The sequence below is a fragment of the Syzygium oleosum genome, unplaced genomic scaffold (genome assembly GCF_021117445.2).
Source record: "Syzygium oleosum isolate NSW1041296 unplaced genomic scaffold, Sole_v2.1 Sole_v2.65, whole genome shotgun sequence".
In the NCBI taxonomy this organism is placed as follows: domain Eukaryota; kingdom Viridiplantae; phylum Streptophyta; class Magnoliopsida; order Myrtales; family Myrtaceae; genus Syzygium; species Syzygium oleosum.
Genome location: NW_026607549.1, coordinates 368,068 through 382,775, shown reverse-complemented (window position 1 = coordinate 382,775; position 14,708 = coordinate 368,068). Strand labels below are relative to the sequence as shown.

Below are 14,708 nucleotides of genomic sequence, written 5' to 3'. Positions count from 1 at the left end.
CGTTCGGACGGATTTAGTCGGCTTCGGATCCTGATCCATGTCCAGGTCTAAGTCGCAAAATGGGTCTTTGTAAATTGGTGACACTGGATTAACCTATACACAATCCTATTTGAACCAAGTTAATGCTTTTTTTAACCTAATTTTGTTCTTCAGAAAATAAGTCATGATTTTTAGGTGCAAATATTTCTAAGAGGTCTTTGATAAGTGAATAGATAGAAAATTTGTGTAATAGTCACGAACTGATGATAGTTTTTACATAACTATATAATTAATTTGTTCGATACATCATAATAACAGATTAATTGAAAAAATCTTAGAATGACTATAATTAAATAGATTGTCAAATCTATGAAAAGAATGCTTAAATATCATAACAAGGCGAACCACGTAAAGAGTATCTTATAAGGAAAACATTGTTCTAGTTATTTTTTTTACTAATAAAGGTTAATACTACAAAAAACTCTAAACTGGTACACCTATAAAAGATTTATTCCGAGCTAACTTTTTGATCACCAAAAACTCCAAACCGGTACATCTGTGATAAATTTACCCTAAAATAATATTTTGACCACTCAAAACCCTAAATTAGTACACTTGTGACAAATTTACCTTCTGTAAAATTGGATTAACATTATGAAAAATCACAAATTGATAAACCTGTGACAAATGGAGGGGTAAAACCCCTAATTGGTACATCCGTCAAATGTAATGTGTCATCCAACTTAGAAATTTGACAGCAAAATTTAATGAAAACTAACATAGGATAAATTTGTCACAGGTGTACCAGTTTGAGATTTTTCGTGATATTAACCATACTAATAAAGACAAAAAAAATTAATGCTAATAAAGTTCCTATCCAATTTGAGCTTCCGACTAATAAAGTGACACTCCATTGACATTATCTAAATTATATTTTTTTCAGGATATTTCATATATCTTAGCTAACAAAATCGAACATTGTATGATTTTAACTATCCCCGATTTTCAACCGTGATTATGATGATTCAAGCAAAAACAAAAGACAAATTTCTTCATTTTTCGGGTCAACTCATGGGGGGCAATGTTCCGGGGTTTAGAACAAAGCTATGTATATTATTTACCCAACGAGTATTTAGACGCTTTTCATTACTTGAATGTTTAATTACTGCACTGCATTTCAATAAATTGTTTGTTAATTTCATTTCTAGAATGGCTAGGATTAGTCTGAAATCATAACGAAACCTACAAAAACATTTGCATGATCACTTAGCGGCCTCAATACCATAGTATCATAATTTGTAATCAAGATTACATGACCACTTAGATAACGTACTCTCAAGAGGTACTGAAAGGGCGCTAATAGAAATGTAAGCGTAAACAAGTCCCTGACCCTAAAATCTCTAGTTGCATAGGAATCGAGACGACACTCTGGCATTTTAATTAATTTCTAGCCGACCCCAATAGGCTAGTGGCAACTCCTAGGAATACTTAGGTTGTTAAAGAACCTTCAAAATGATATCAAATATTGTGCGAGATATGGGCTTGGGAGAGCCTGAGCCTAATCGATGGGCCACTTGGCCCGCCTTTCAGGCAATAGCCCCAAACTCATCCTTTCGCGTTTCCCCAAAAGGAAACCCGAAATTAGGGTTGTGATAGTTAGGAGGACAGGACTTTGGACATAAGCAAACAACAAGGCATGCAAAAGTCCAAGCATCTCTGTGTTCCATCGATGGCATTAGTCTCGTATCATATCGAGGGTCAAGTTTGTTATAGAAACATGACTATGATTGGTTGGTTTATATCCATTTGGTTTCTTGTACAGGTTGCTGGAAATGAAGATGGCATAACTGCCTTTCAGATAGACATAAAGGTATCTGTTATGTACTTGTCAATAATCCCGGGTCTACTACCCCTCTTCTAACCTACACTCCTCTCAAAAAGGATAGGGGGGCACAACCACCCTAAAACCTAGATCTGTGCCCATGACCCATGAAAAAGGGGAAAAGGAGTTCTGCAGATTCCATTATTCTTTCATTTCCGTGAAAATGGGCCTAGAATTGCTATCTCTCTCTTGGCATGAGGTTTGGGCCTGAAAAGGACCTAAAGAATCAAATAGTGGAAAGATTAACTTTGCTAGTTTGGAGTAATTCATGTGTTTCCATGACGATTGTCGTCTTTTGAGGTAGAAACTGCTTTTTTTTGGTGTTACTCATGTTCCTAGGGATGGATGAACAATTTGTTGAAGAGAAAAAAAAATTATTTCTTAAAATTCTTTAAGAGAGGAGCAAGAGCGATGTTACTAAATGTATGCATCTTTTTTTTGACAGGTAGCAGGTATTGCATTGCCGATTATGAGGAATGCACTTTTACAAGCAAGGGATGGTTGAAAGCGGATTTTTGGTATATATATCCCTGACTGTAGTTTCCGGAGAAAATTTTTAACTAGCTTCTAAGTTCTAACTCGTTCTTGCTTCTACTTTCTCTAAGGTTTTGTGCTAAGAACAAAATTGAAATCAGTTGAAAAGCTAAATGTTGGAAGCAAACCATATCAATGAAGACCTACCAAAAGGCCATATAGGCCATCGAGCAGACAGTTGTTGCCCAAGATTGCTAGCCTCATGTAACAGGCTTATGTTCAGAGAATAATTGTTCTTAGAGAATCTATTGTCTGTAGGGACAGTCCTAATTTTACTCCATGTCAAGCAGCAAGGATAAACTGCTGATGTCGAGGTGTGGGGACTATTTCTGAGCAAGCACTTTAGAGTTTAGTGATTGGTTAGCGCTCCCAGCAAAAGATGAATTACGTGCTTGTCAGCTAGAGTAGTGATGTTTCATGTTTTTTATCAAACTTCTTACTAAGTAATCTTGGTGGCATCATCAATGCACATGCTTTGTCGATCTACAACGGTTAAATCCATATAATGACTTAAATTTTTACTATGTGATGCTGGGTTGTGATAATCTTATTTATTTCTTACTTGCACCGAGTGGACAGAGTTCATCTTTTTGCAGTGATGGAAAAAAGCTGGAAAGTTCTTTCATCTTCTCTTTAAAAAAAAAAACTTGGAATTTCTAGCAGCTTTAGGCCTAAAACTCTGATTTGTGGTGTAAATGTCTCTATTAAAACCTTATAGTTTGGAAATTTACTGAGATTAGTGGATATAAACTTAACATCTAGTATGTGTTCAAGCTCATGCACTTCACCTGGGACAGATTTAGCAAATCTAATGCCATTTTGCTTATGGAAGAATATATTAGCCTGCCTGAAAGTAAGGAATGTTTTTATGGATAAAATTAACCCAGCATGGAGGGAGTGAGTGGATAAAATTAACCCAGATTAGTGAATACATGTACGATTTTCTTACTATGTCTTTTTTTATGCTGTTTTTAATGTTTGTGATGGTAAAGTTCTTTGTTCTCTATCCAATACAGTGGAAATGGCAAATTGCTCACCTCCCCCTTCTAAGAGTCTTTCAAAGCATGCTCCACTGATTGCGGTGATGAAGGTTTGTCTATTCGATTCCATGGACGTACTTCATGTCTTGGTTTGTTGATCTGCTTAACCAACTTGCTCTCTACCTCAGGTCAAACCGGAAAAGTTCGATCTGATCATTGGTACTGGTGGGAAGAAAGTCTAAAGTAATATTGAAGAGACTGGGGAGAGGCCATTGATACCCAAGATGGAGTAGTAAGATCAGGCTTGAATCCCGTCTTGAATGGCTATAAATAACTGTGGCACTGTTGGTTAGACATTTCACGTCTCTCCTGTTTTCAGGTGAAAGTTACTGTCAGAGAGGGCGGGAGGGAGGGAGGGAGGGAGGGAGCGAGGGAGGGAGGGAGGGATGGAGGGAGCCGATCTGTTGCATTTCATGTATTGTGACAACAAATCTATAGCGCCTTACGGAGTTTTTGTTGAGATAGCTTTGGGCAGGGGGGTGTGTATTGGAGTTCCATTTGTAAATATTCAATGATCTTGGAGGCGGCGGTGTGGTGCAATCATCCTTTCTACTTCATCTCATGGGCACGACATATATATGGGTGATTACATGTACTAAGGGGAGCTGCTAATCTCTACCACATGCTTGCCAACTCATATCTACTGATTGTACACTGTATAGTTGTCCGTGGTATCAATCAGTACCTATAGGATATGTTTGGGTATTGTTAACTATTAAGGGACCTTTTCTCTTACTTATTTTGAGTACTTGTTCCGACTTGTTACTTTCCCTCAAAAAATTTGAATATTGAAGAGTGTTTTAAGTTTCAGAAAAATATAAGAAAAAAAGTCGTATGTGATTCTCCATGCACATATTTAATAAGGCTTCAAGTGTTTCACATTAAATAAAAGTAAAATTATGAGAGACGAAGGATTTGGAAAATGTAAGAGCCAATTCGTCTAAAATTGGTTGATAACGTGGATTTTCATTTTATTAGGTTCCTATGGCATCCATTGAGCTGATGTTTGCTCCTCGAATAACTTTTTTCATATCGTTCATTGTTATTCAGATGTTATATGATTTAACTGCCTCTCTAACTGTACGATATATGATATGGGTAGATGTACTGAATTATGTTCATTGTATATTTGTCTCAGGGTTTATGCCATATCAGTGAGTTAAGTTCCAATTGGCTCGCCAAGGGTGAAGATGAATGGTGTTTTGCCTTACTTTTTACCTTGCCATTACTGGTCTAATTCCCTTCATCCTCCTACAAAACAGAGCAACATTGTCAGGAGGCAAGTTGTGTTATTCAAGAGGTTGGCAGTATGTATAATATCATGTATCTATTAGAATATGCATATGGCATCTCCCTGAGAGTCTATTCATTTCCATTTGCTGCTGACTTGAGAAAAAAGTTGGGGATGGGTTAATTCAAATGTCCTTGCCTTTTTCCTCTTGCCAGCTGTACCAGAAGATTTTACTGTTCTGTTCTCCTCTTTTCTCTTCCTAGCTACTATACATGCACCCTTTTCTGCCCCCGCTGGCTATGCCTCATTAAACCCTATATCTGAGCCCTTGTCAGCCTTACTATTGTTTAGACAGAATTGTCAACAGCGTATACAAAAATTGGCGTTTACCCTCCAGTTCTGTCAACCCTTCACACAAAACTGGACTAAAGAATTTATGTGCATTGTGAAACTTCTAATGTTACTTCCCAGGAGAAATTTCTCTCCATGTTTCTATTTACTGCCTGAACTAGTAACCTCTGAGTTGGTGGTTCCGTGGTTGGGGTACTGACGTCAGATTCCTATGACTAGCTACTTCATTTTCATTTAGTAATAACATTGAGAAAAGCATAGATTCCAATGTGTATATATCCATGGGGTTAATACCACGAAAAACCCTAAACTGGTACATTTGTGACAAATTTACCCCAAACTATTTTTTTGACCACAAAAAACTCCAAACTGGTACACCTGTGACAATTTTACCCCGAACTATTTTTTTGACCACCAAAAACCCCAAACTGGTACGTCTGCGACAATTTTACCATGATCTAATTTTTTAATATTATTTTTTTATTTTTTCGAATTTTTTTATTTTTTATTTTTTCTTTTCTTTTCTTTTTCCTTTCCTTTTCTTTTTTATTTCCCTTCATCTTCTTCATCTTCAACCTATGTTCGGTCGCCGGTCCGGCGACTGGCCAGAGACGGGGGCCGACGAGGTCGGCCCCGCTGGCCACTAGAAAGGCCGACCTCGCCGTTGCTGGGCGAGGCCAACCTCACCGGCAAATGGCGAGGTTGGCCTTGCCCACCCTTGGCGAGGTTTGACCTCGCCAATTGTCGACAAGGGGTCGTCCCCGCGGTCGCTAGCGAGGCTCGGCCCCGCCGGCCGCTGGCGAGGCCGACCTCTCCGTCACTCAAAAACCAAATCAATGGCCAGCGCAACAGATCAGAACGCCACAAAAGGCGGGGATTCGGCATACCGTCTTGGATCGGCAGGGCTTCCCGCAAGAGTTGCAGATGAGATTGAGGACAGCCTCGGTGGACTCGAAGAAGTTAGAGTGAGAGGTGAGCTCGGTGTGCCCTTGAGCTTCCTCCACAGACTTCAAGAGGGCGCCACAGTCGCCGCACTTGAGAGAGACGCCGGTATGGCTCCGGTTCTCCGATTGGGGAAGGGAAAATCAAGAGAAAAACGCTTCGCACTTGGAGTGATGCAGCTTCGCGATCGCCGGACAAAACGGTTGCAATTTCGCCATTGCTGGCGAGGACGACCCCTCGCCAGCAACTGGTGAGGTCGAACCTCGCCAAGGGTGGGCAAGGCCGACCTCGCCAGTTGCCGGCGAGGTCGGCCTTGCTAGCGGCCTGCGGGGCCGACCTCGCCGGCCCCCGCCTCTGGCCGATCACCGGACCGGCGACCGGCCATAGGTTGAAGTTAAAGAAGATGAAGGAAAAAAGAAAAGAAAAGAAAAAATAATAATAATAATAAAAAATTCGAAAAAATAAAAATAAAAATATTAAAAAGTTAGGTCGGGGTAAAATTGTTGCAAGTGTACCAGTTTGGGGTTTTTGGTGGTCAAAAAAATAGTTCGGGGTAAAATTGTCACAGGTGTACCAGTTTGTGGTTTTTTATGGTCAAAAAAATAGTTTGGGGTAAATTTGTCACAAATGTACCAGTTTAGGGTTTTTCATGGTATTAACCCTATATCCATGTCAACTTGATATAGAGTATTTCCTCAAATTAGTTTTATGATCTTTTCTCTATTACATTATTTCAGTAACTCTTACAAATTATTACAAGATTTGTTTAAGGTCAATGAAAAGGGACAGCTCCGCCTTAGTTGCTGGGCATTACTTCCTGACCCAGATCAGAAGGAAGTTGGTATGCAGCAAACAGCTGAAGCTGCCGGAGATGAATCTGCTTCCGCAACATCAACTGATAGGCATATTTTCAGTGTCTCACAATGTCCGATTTGTATTATTGCGGTCTAGTGGTTCATGGCCTTCACTACACCTCGTTTTGTCTCAGCCTTTCAATGTGAACATTATCTTCGGGTATTTTTGTGCACATGATAGAACTTGAATTTAGCTCATGGGTATTAAACATGATCTGTGATGTGGCCTGTGGAATGGCCGAATAGTTCAACAACTACATCTGATTGGGGTGACAATGATGATATCTCATTTTTCTGGATGATAACCATAGAAACTCAATTGCATGGCACATAGCTTTACTTTCATGTCCTCATCTCAATCTGTCATGATATGCTGATTCTTTTATTTCGTTTATTTGATAGGAACAAATTTGTCGTGCATGCGTTTCCCCAATGCTAGATAGTCAATTATGAGGGGGAGGAGACCCCTTTATATACAAATACAAGGCTAACCATATCCGTAGATCTCCCCTTGATCTAACGGTGGAAATTGCACCTCCCTATTGCCCAATCAAAGGCGACCTCTTTATTGGCCAATCAAAGGCCACATCTCTATCGGCCAATAGAATTATAAGGATGAGGTACAATTACAAAAATGTCCGCTCCCATGAATATTCTAGAACACATCAAGAAAACCCTAGTACTTAGAATACTTGAGGTTCGTACTTCTTGTTCATGAATCGGTCACAATCCATGTCGCGCCGCACTTTCGAGCGCCTGAGGAGGTATTTTCGTTTGTCACAAATAAGGAAACTGTCCCCGAATGAGCTACTAAGGTCCAAAATGAATATTTCGCCCAAACGTCTCACAAACATCCCATCACTAGACGTACGAGGGTCTCTCCTAGACTATACCTCATGAGACAGCGGGTATTTATTTTTAATTTTTCTATTTAACCTAAGTTTTGTTTTGGAGCCACCACTAGTCCTTATTGGTTGACTAGAAACCTAATCGAGGTATAGGAGAAATACCACAATTTCTGCAAACCAGAGACTATATGGGTAAGGGGACTTGATTACGCTAATGATCTCGATATTGAAACCTCTAACGCCCTTTCGGTATCTAAAATGATATGAAGTGTCTAAATGTGTCACGCGAGTTCGCAAAGCCTATCAACTAATTTTAACCATTCTAATAGGGAGAAATCAATCAATCAATAAGAAAATGCGCAATCAGTTTCAATCAAACACAACACTTCTAAAATGATTTCTATAATGAAAATCAATCAAAACACCCAAACCCTAGTAAAGCCCTAATGGCTTGTTCATTCAAAATAGATTGTGTTGTCTTAGGGTTTTTCAGGAGTAAAAACACCTTTTAGGGTTTTTTAGGTATTAACACCCATTTTAATCCCTAAACTAAGGAGTCTTCAAAAATACCACTTGGGCACCTAAAAAAATTTAAATTCCAATCAAAGTGGGTGGCCACAGGTATTCTAAGCCATTCTGTGAATTTTTGAAATTTTTGATTTTTTTCTAGGAAAATTTTTATTTTCAAAAAGGCTAAACTTTCATTTTACCTGCATTTTCTGAATTTTCTAATTTTTTTAGGATTTTCTGAATTTTTTAATTTTTTTATAAATTTTCTGATTTTTTTTATTTTTCCAAATTTTCTAATTTTTTAAATTTTTTGAATTTTCTAATTTTTTAAATTTTTTGAATTTTCTAATTTTTTAAATTTTTTTTTGCTCATTAGGAATGAACCGGACCGATTCAGACCAGTCCAACCGAATTGGACTAGCTGGAGCCGGTTTCCGGCCTTCACGGCAAGAGATGATGCCCGACAACACCATTTCTTCTCCTTTTCTTTTGGGCATTTTGCAGAGCACCTGGTGTGCACTATCACCTATGAAAACTATTCCACGCCGTAACTTCAACCGCTGCTCCGATGAGTCTCTAATCACTTCCCGGTCACCACCTCAGCTCCTAGATCAACTATCATGCACCCTTTAATCACCCAGCCTCGCCAAATTGTTACCGAACCACCGCTGGCCGGCAAAAACTAAACCTAAAAATACTAACCTAAGACTAACCTAATCAAGTATTTTTAATGTCTTGATCAGCAAACAAATCGCCCTAGCCATTTCGAGCGATCAAACATCAATCATAACAATCTGGGAGTAAGAACAACTGACTTAGAACGACCATTGGCCGTCGGGAAGCACTCTGGTAAGGTTTGGGAGCTCCGGCAATAGGTTCATGGAAGGCCGACTCATGATTTTCACACAAGTTCGATCCAAAATGCATCCAACAACAAATCATGTGATTAGAAACATGAAGAAAGGTCTAATAAGTAAGTTGGAACCAAAAGAATTCATAGATCACGCACAAACCAGTTCGGTCATTCATTTATGCATTTTGTCAAATATCTAATATGTGACTACGAAGCATTTTTACCTTTTTTAATGGAGCTTAAATCTGAAATTCCGAACCAAACGAGAACCTTGGGATGATTATCTAAAACTTATTCTTCAAGGTAATGATGTAACATCCTGAATTCGACCCACTTCCGTGATTAATGAAATGGATATGTATTTCTCATTTCGTTTTAGTGAGTCTTGCCCGAAACTGATCATTCTCGGAATACTGACCAATAGGGAATGGCTAACTAGGAAAACGGTACGTGGACCCAAGAACTCGACCGCGAATCGAGTCCGATTCCAAGAAACAACGAGGGAATATTTTGTGCCAATGTGGGCCGATCCAAGGAGAGTGACGGATTTGGTTTGGCCAACGACGTACGATCGGATTGCGAGTGACTCCGCACGACCGAGAGTACGCGTGGCGAACAACCCTGAACTTATTCCGAACGATTGCGACCTCCGGAACTAGCGATAAATTCTCATGTTCTCTTGGAAGTCGAGACCCTCGCGACTCGAGTAACCCTAGGTCGATACAAGTAACCCTAGGTCGATACGCGTAACCCCTAAACAGCCGCCCGTTAGTGAGAGACGCTAAAATCGCATTTGAGCGAAATTGGTCGTTGAATTGAATTCGGACTTGAGTGTCGAATTTCGCGGACGTACGCGACTATTTTGCAAGGACAACGTCGTATAAGTGTGGCCAATTATATTTGGATCGGTTGGTCGAAAAATGGAATTTTGGACCGGAAATGGAAAATTACCGATTTGCCCTTAAGCCCTAAGAGTTAATTCCGAATTTTAGAGGTTTTAATTGGTATTATTCAGCCCATTTGCACCGAAAATTGATGGACAAATCAGCCCCCATCTCCTTTGCTAATCCCCAAAGTGCCCTTGGATATTTTGTGTGGGATTGAATCTTAGCCATTGAAAGTGGATTGATATGATGGGTCTTTGAATTGTGGCCACTAGATTGGCTTGTGAGTGGAGTGGGTAAGATGGTACTTGTTAGGGAGTAGTTCACCTACCCCACTGAAGCCTTTTTTGGATAAGACCTCTCTCACACACTCTCTCTCCTCACTCTCACATTTCAGCCGGCCAACCCCCCCTCTCTCTCACGCCTCACTCTCTCCATTCCTCCCTTCCTTAGCCGTGAGGAGCAGCCCCCGCAGGAGTAGCCATTGCCACCGTACGCCGCCGCAGCCCGCCGGTGCCGAGCGCCGTACGCCGCCGTCCAGCCACCGTCTCGCCTCACCACCCTCACCCGACCATCCCGACCGTCTCTCTCTCTCTTTTCCTCTCCTTTTGGCACCACCACCAGCCCCACCTTGACCGGACGCCACTAGCCTCGTCGCCACCGCCGAACACCGCCGTGAGAGCCCCGGCTCCGCCGCTTGTTCCGCCGTGAGCCGATGTCCGTTCAGCCCTTTCTCCTTCTTGTTTAGCCACTTTTTGAAGCTTGAAACCTTGTGAGTACAACCCTAAACCCTAATTAGGCTTACGTGCACTTTATACAAGTTTTAGGGGTTATTTAGGGTATTTTAGGGGTTGATTAGTGGCGAATGGTTAGGGCTGAATTTGTGGCTAATTTGGTGGTTTAGTGTGATGATTTAAATGTGATTTGGTGGCCTAGAATGGGCTGGTTGCTGGCTGTACATTGTGGTCTTGATTTGGGCTGATTTGTGGATTATTATGGGTGCATTGTATGGGCCGAGTAGTGGCCGATTATGAGGTGATTTGGATGGCCTAATGTGACAATTTGGAGGTGGATTAATGGCCTCGAGCGAGCTGTTTAGTGGCTGTTCATGGTGGGCCGAATTGGGCTATGTGTGATTAATTTGTGGGTTAATTGTGAATCGCCGAGCGTGCCTTGATTTGCCCATGTAGTGGCCGAATGGTGCATGATTTGGGGTTGATTGTATAATGCCATGTTGAGTGCTTGATGTGGCCGATTGATGAGAGGCATGTGGGCCATGGACTTGTACATTTCGTAATGGCTAAATTGCGTGTTTTCATGTGTCAATTATGTGCCGTGGCTACTTTGATTGAATTGGTTCATTGGGCATGTTAAGGTGGAATTCGGCATGTTGTGGCATTAATTGAGTATATGGCCAAGTTTAATTGAGTGCCCAGTGTGAATTTCACGAATGCTGAGTGTGGGTGTTATGGCCATGAGTGTGCATATTAAGCATTGGCATAACATGTGTATTATGTAAGTGTACACGATTGGCATGAGCATGTGATCACCTAATCGCCCTGATGCGTCTTATGCGGGGTTCAGATAATAACTGGTGGATGTGTACGTGTGATCACATAAAGCCCTGATGCTTTTTAAGCGGGGTATTGAACCTGTCCTGATGCTTTTTACGCGGGACAATGCCCGGACTACCGGAAGATGGCCAACCTGATGCATTTTACGCGGGTTGAGTCATGAGCCTGATGCGTTTTACGAGGGCCGGAGATCGATCTCAAAGTGATAGACCTTAGGCGTTTTACGCGGGTCGGACCTGATGCGTTTTACGCGGGTCGGCGAATAAATGGAAAATCGGCAAGTGTGCAAGTGTGCAAGTGTGCAAAAGTGCATTGATGGGGAATGAGCATGAGTATGAGCATGAGCATGTGCATGACATGCATTGTGGCCAAGTGATATTACGCGTGTGTCATGATTGAGTTCTGCAATTTATTGCTATTATTGTGTGCTTAACCTGCAGGGTCAGTAATATGTTGGATTTGGGCCGAGGGCCTAAGTCATGTGATTGTTTGGCTGTTTATTTGGTTAATACTTGTCCGGGAGGTGCATGTTAGCTTAATTTAGGTTTAGGGGGCCTACTCGCTGAGATTTATTCTCATTGTTGTTTAAACTCCACTTTTCAGACCCCCGACCCTGAAGATAGTAGATGCGCCGCTTCGTTTTGGTATCCCGTATCGCATAGAGCGATTGGTGACTGAGCACCTCGTAGGGAACGGGGAGTCTTATGTTAGATACTACAATATAGTTTGAGTCGACGAGGGCGGGCCACATTTCCGGGCCCATCCTTATCTCGCTTAGTGTTTTCGAGACCTGTTCGGCACCCACTGATCCCTTAGGACCTTTGATGTCCCGTTCGACGCGTTAGGCCAGTCGCATCCGCAGGCCGCCGATGGAGAGATCGTGAGCTCCGCTGCTACGCCCGAGGAGGATTCCGGTGCCCAGCCAGTCATCGCCGAGATGGATACCGAGTCTGAGGGAGAGGAGCCGATGGATTGGGAGTCCGACATCGAGCCGGAGCCCATGGAGTAGGAGCTAGAGCCGGGGGATGATTCCAAGGTGGAGTCAGTGGAGGCCGAGTCTGAGCCGGATTCGATGGATTTTGAGTCCGAGTCGTCTGACGATTCGTCTGAATCCTCAGGATCCAACCCGGACTGGTTGCCCTAGGGTTTAGTCTTGACTATAGTTAGGTAGGGCCGACACTTTTTGGATAGGAGCCCTTTTTAGATAGTACTTTGACCGCTCGAGCAACATACCCCTTTTAGATAGTATTCTGAGTCCGAGTCGTCTGACGATTCGTCTGAATCCTCAGGATTCGACCCGGACTGGTTGCCCTAGGGTTTAGTCTTGACTATAGTTAGGTAGGGCCGACACTTTTTGGATAGGAGCCCTTTTTAGATAGTACTCTGATCGCTTGAGCAACATATCCCTTTTTGATGTTAGTGGCCGTTGACCCATTTTGGTTTATATGTATATTTTTGTGAATGGATATTGTAAATCCCCGTTAGTAATGCAAGTATATATTTATGATGGTTGTTGTTCTTTGTTATCCTTGGTCATGTCATTTTATTTTGTACGGGTGTAATGTTGCTTCCGTGTGTGCGTTGTTCTCTGTTTTGGGTTTTGGGTCGGCGACGCGTCCTGGGACGTCGCACCTGAATCGACCTCGGTTGGGTTGTCGCATGCCGTAGAGTTTGGGGCGTGACAAATGACCTCCGTTTCACCGGGAAGGTCTTGGACTGGCTGAAAGAGCCTCGGTTTCAGATGCTCGTGATTAGCCGGTTTGACTGAAATGATGAGGGAAGGTCACGGCTAATGCCCGATTTCTCGGTGCTCTGCCAGTTAGGGCGGCGTCGGACGCTCGGTTGGAAACCTTTGACCCTCTCTCTAGCTTTATCTCCTTGGTTTCACTCATTTTCTCTCTCTCTCTCTCTCTCTCTCTCTCTCTCTCTCTCTATATCTTTCGGGTAAATCATCGAGCACCTTCTATCTCTGATAACAAGTTTATTTTTTTTATTTTTATTCTCCTTTCTTGAGTCGGTTATCATCCCTAATTCTCCAGATGTCCATTCTGTTTATCACATGCTAAAAATCTAGATTAAAGTCGGTGAAGAAGCCAGGTTGAACAGATTTTTTTCTCCCTTTCCCACGCACAACCTGGTCGGGTGAAAGAGATGACTGACTCGAGTCCGGTCGGGTCAACCCGACTTACCCGGCAGACCCGGGTTGGTCAAATTTTGCAAACTTGACGCCATTTTGACCCAATGTCATGGTTTTTATCCCAAATTTCGAATCCTTGACACTTTTTACCCTAGAATATGGGTTCAATTTGAATTTTTACTTTAATTAGGTCAAAAATCTCCAAATCCAAATTCGATTTACTTGGGTTATTGTTCAATTAAGTGTCTAAATGACCTAATTAGGCAAAATTGATGCCAAAATTGAATTACCCATAACTAATTAACCCTAGGGAAGGTATGGTTCTTGATTGATAATTTTGGATTGAATGTAATCCCCAATTTGGGTCTCAAAATCCCTAATTTTCAATTAATTTTGGGATTTTTTAATTCCTTTGTCAAATCATGAAATTGGACCAACCAATATGAAATTCAAGGTCCTAGAATCAATTGTTGTGAAGACACTATAGTCTAAAAATAATTAAAAATGATTTAATTGAATTTTTGGTTCAATTGGGGTGCGAAATTACCCAATTTTGGGAAAAACATATCTCCAACTGAAATTTTCTAAAATTGAAACTGTAATGCTGAAATTGAAATTAAAATAAAACTAATGAATATTGTTTTGAAATTTTTAAATTCCGTTTGGTATTTTTTTTTTATTTTTTCCCTATTTGACCAAAAGAAATTAAAGAAAAATTCACGAAAAATCTAAAAATTTATTTTTTATTTAGAAATAGGTTCCTAAGCATGGCCAAGGTTCCTAATCCTAATTTTGTGATTTTTTTTATGTAAAATTGAAAAATTGACCAAAAATTAAGTGTCAATAGTTGCCCCTCTTTGAGATTAATCTCGTTAGAGATTAATATCAAAGATAAGGTGACACCTGAGTTTTAATTGACTCAACTAATAAGATAAATGAAAATTTCACAACAACTGATCAGGGATCCTGCTTTAAAATTCTTTTCTCAATCCAATTCTTCAACTTCGATTTCTTTTTTATGATTGAGAGAGAGAAAAAAACACACCTGTTCATTAACGATATTTATTTGTGGGATACAGATTGCTGATT

General features: G+C 41.1%; 1 pseudogene; it reads left to right on the top strand.

Annotated features, from left to right (window-relative positions):
• Window positions 1-1,515: 1,515 nt before the first annotated feature.
• LOC130137221 (probable polyribonucleotide nucleotidyltransferase 1, chloroplastic) lies at window positions 1,516-4,672 on the top strand (annotated as a pseudogene).
• Window positions 4,673-14,708: the final 10,036 nt, after the last annotated feature.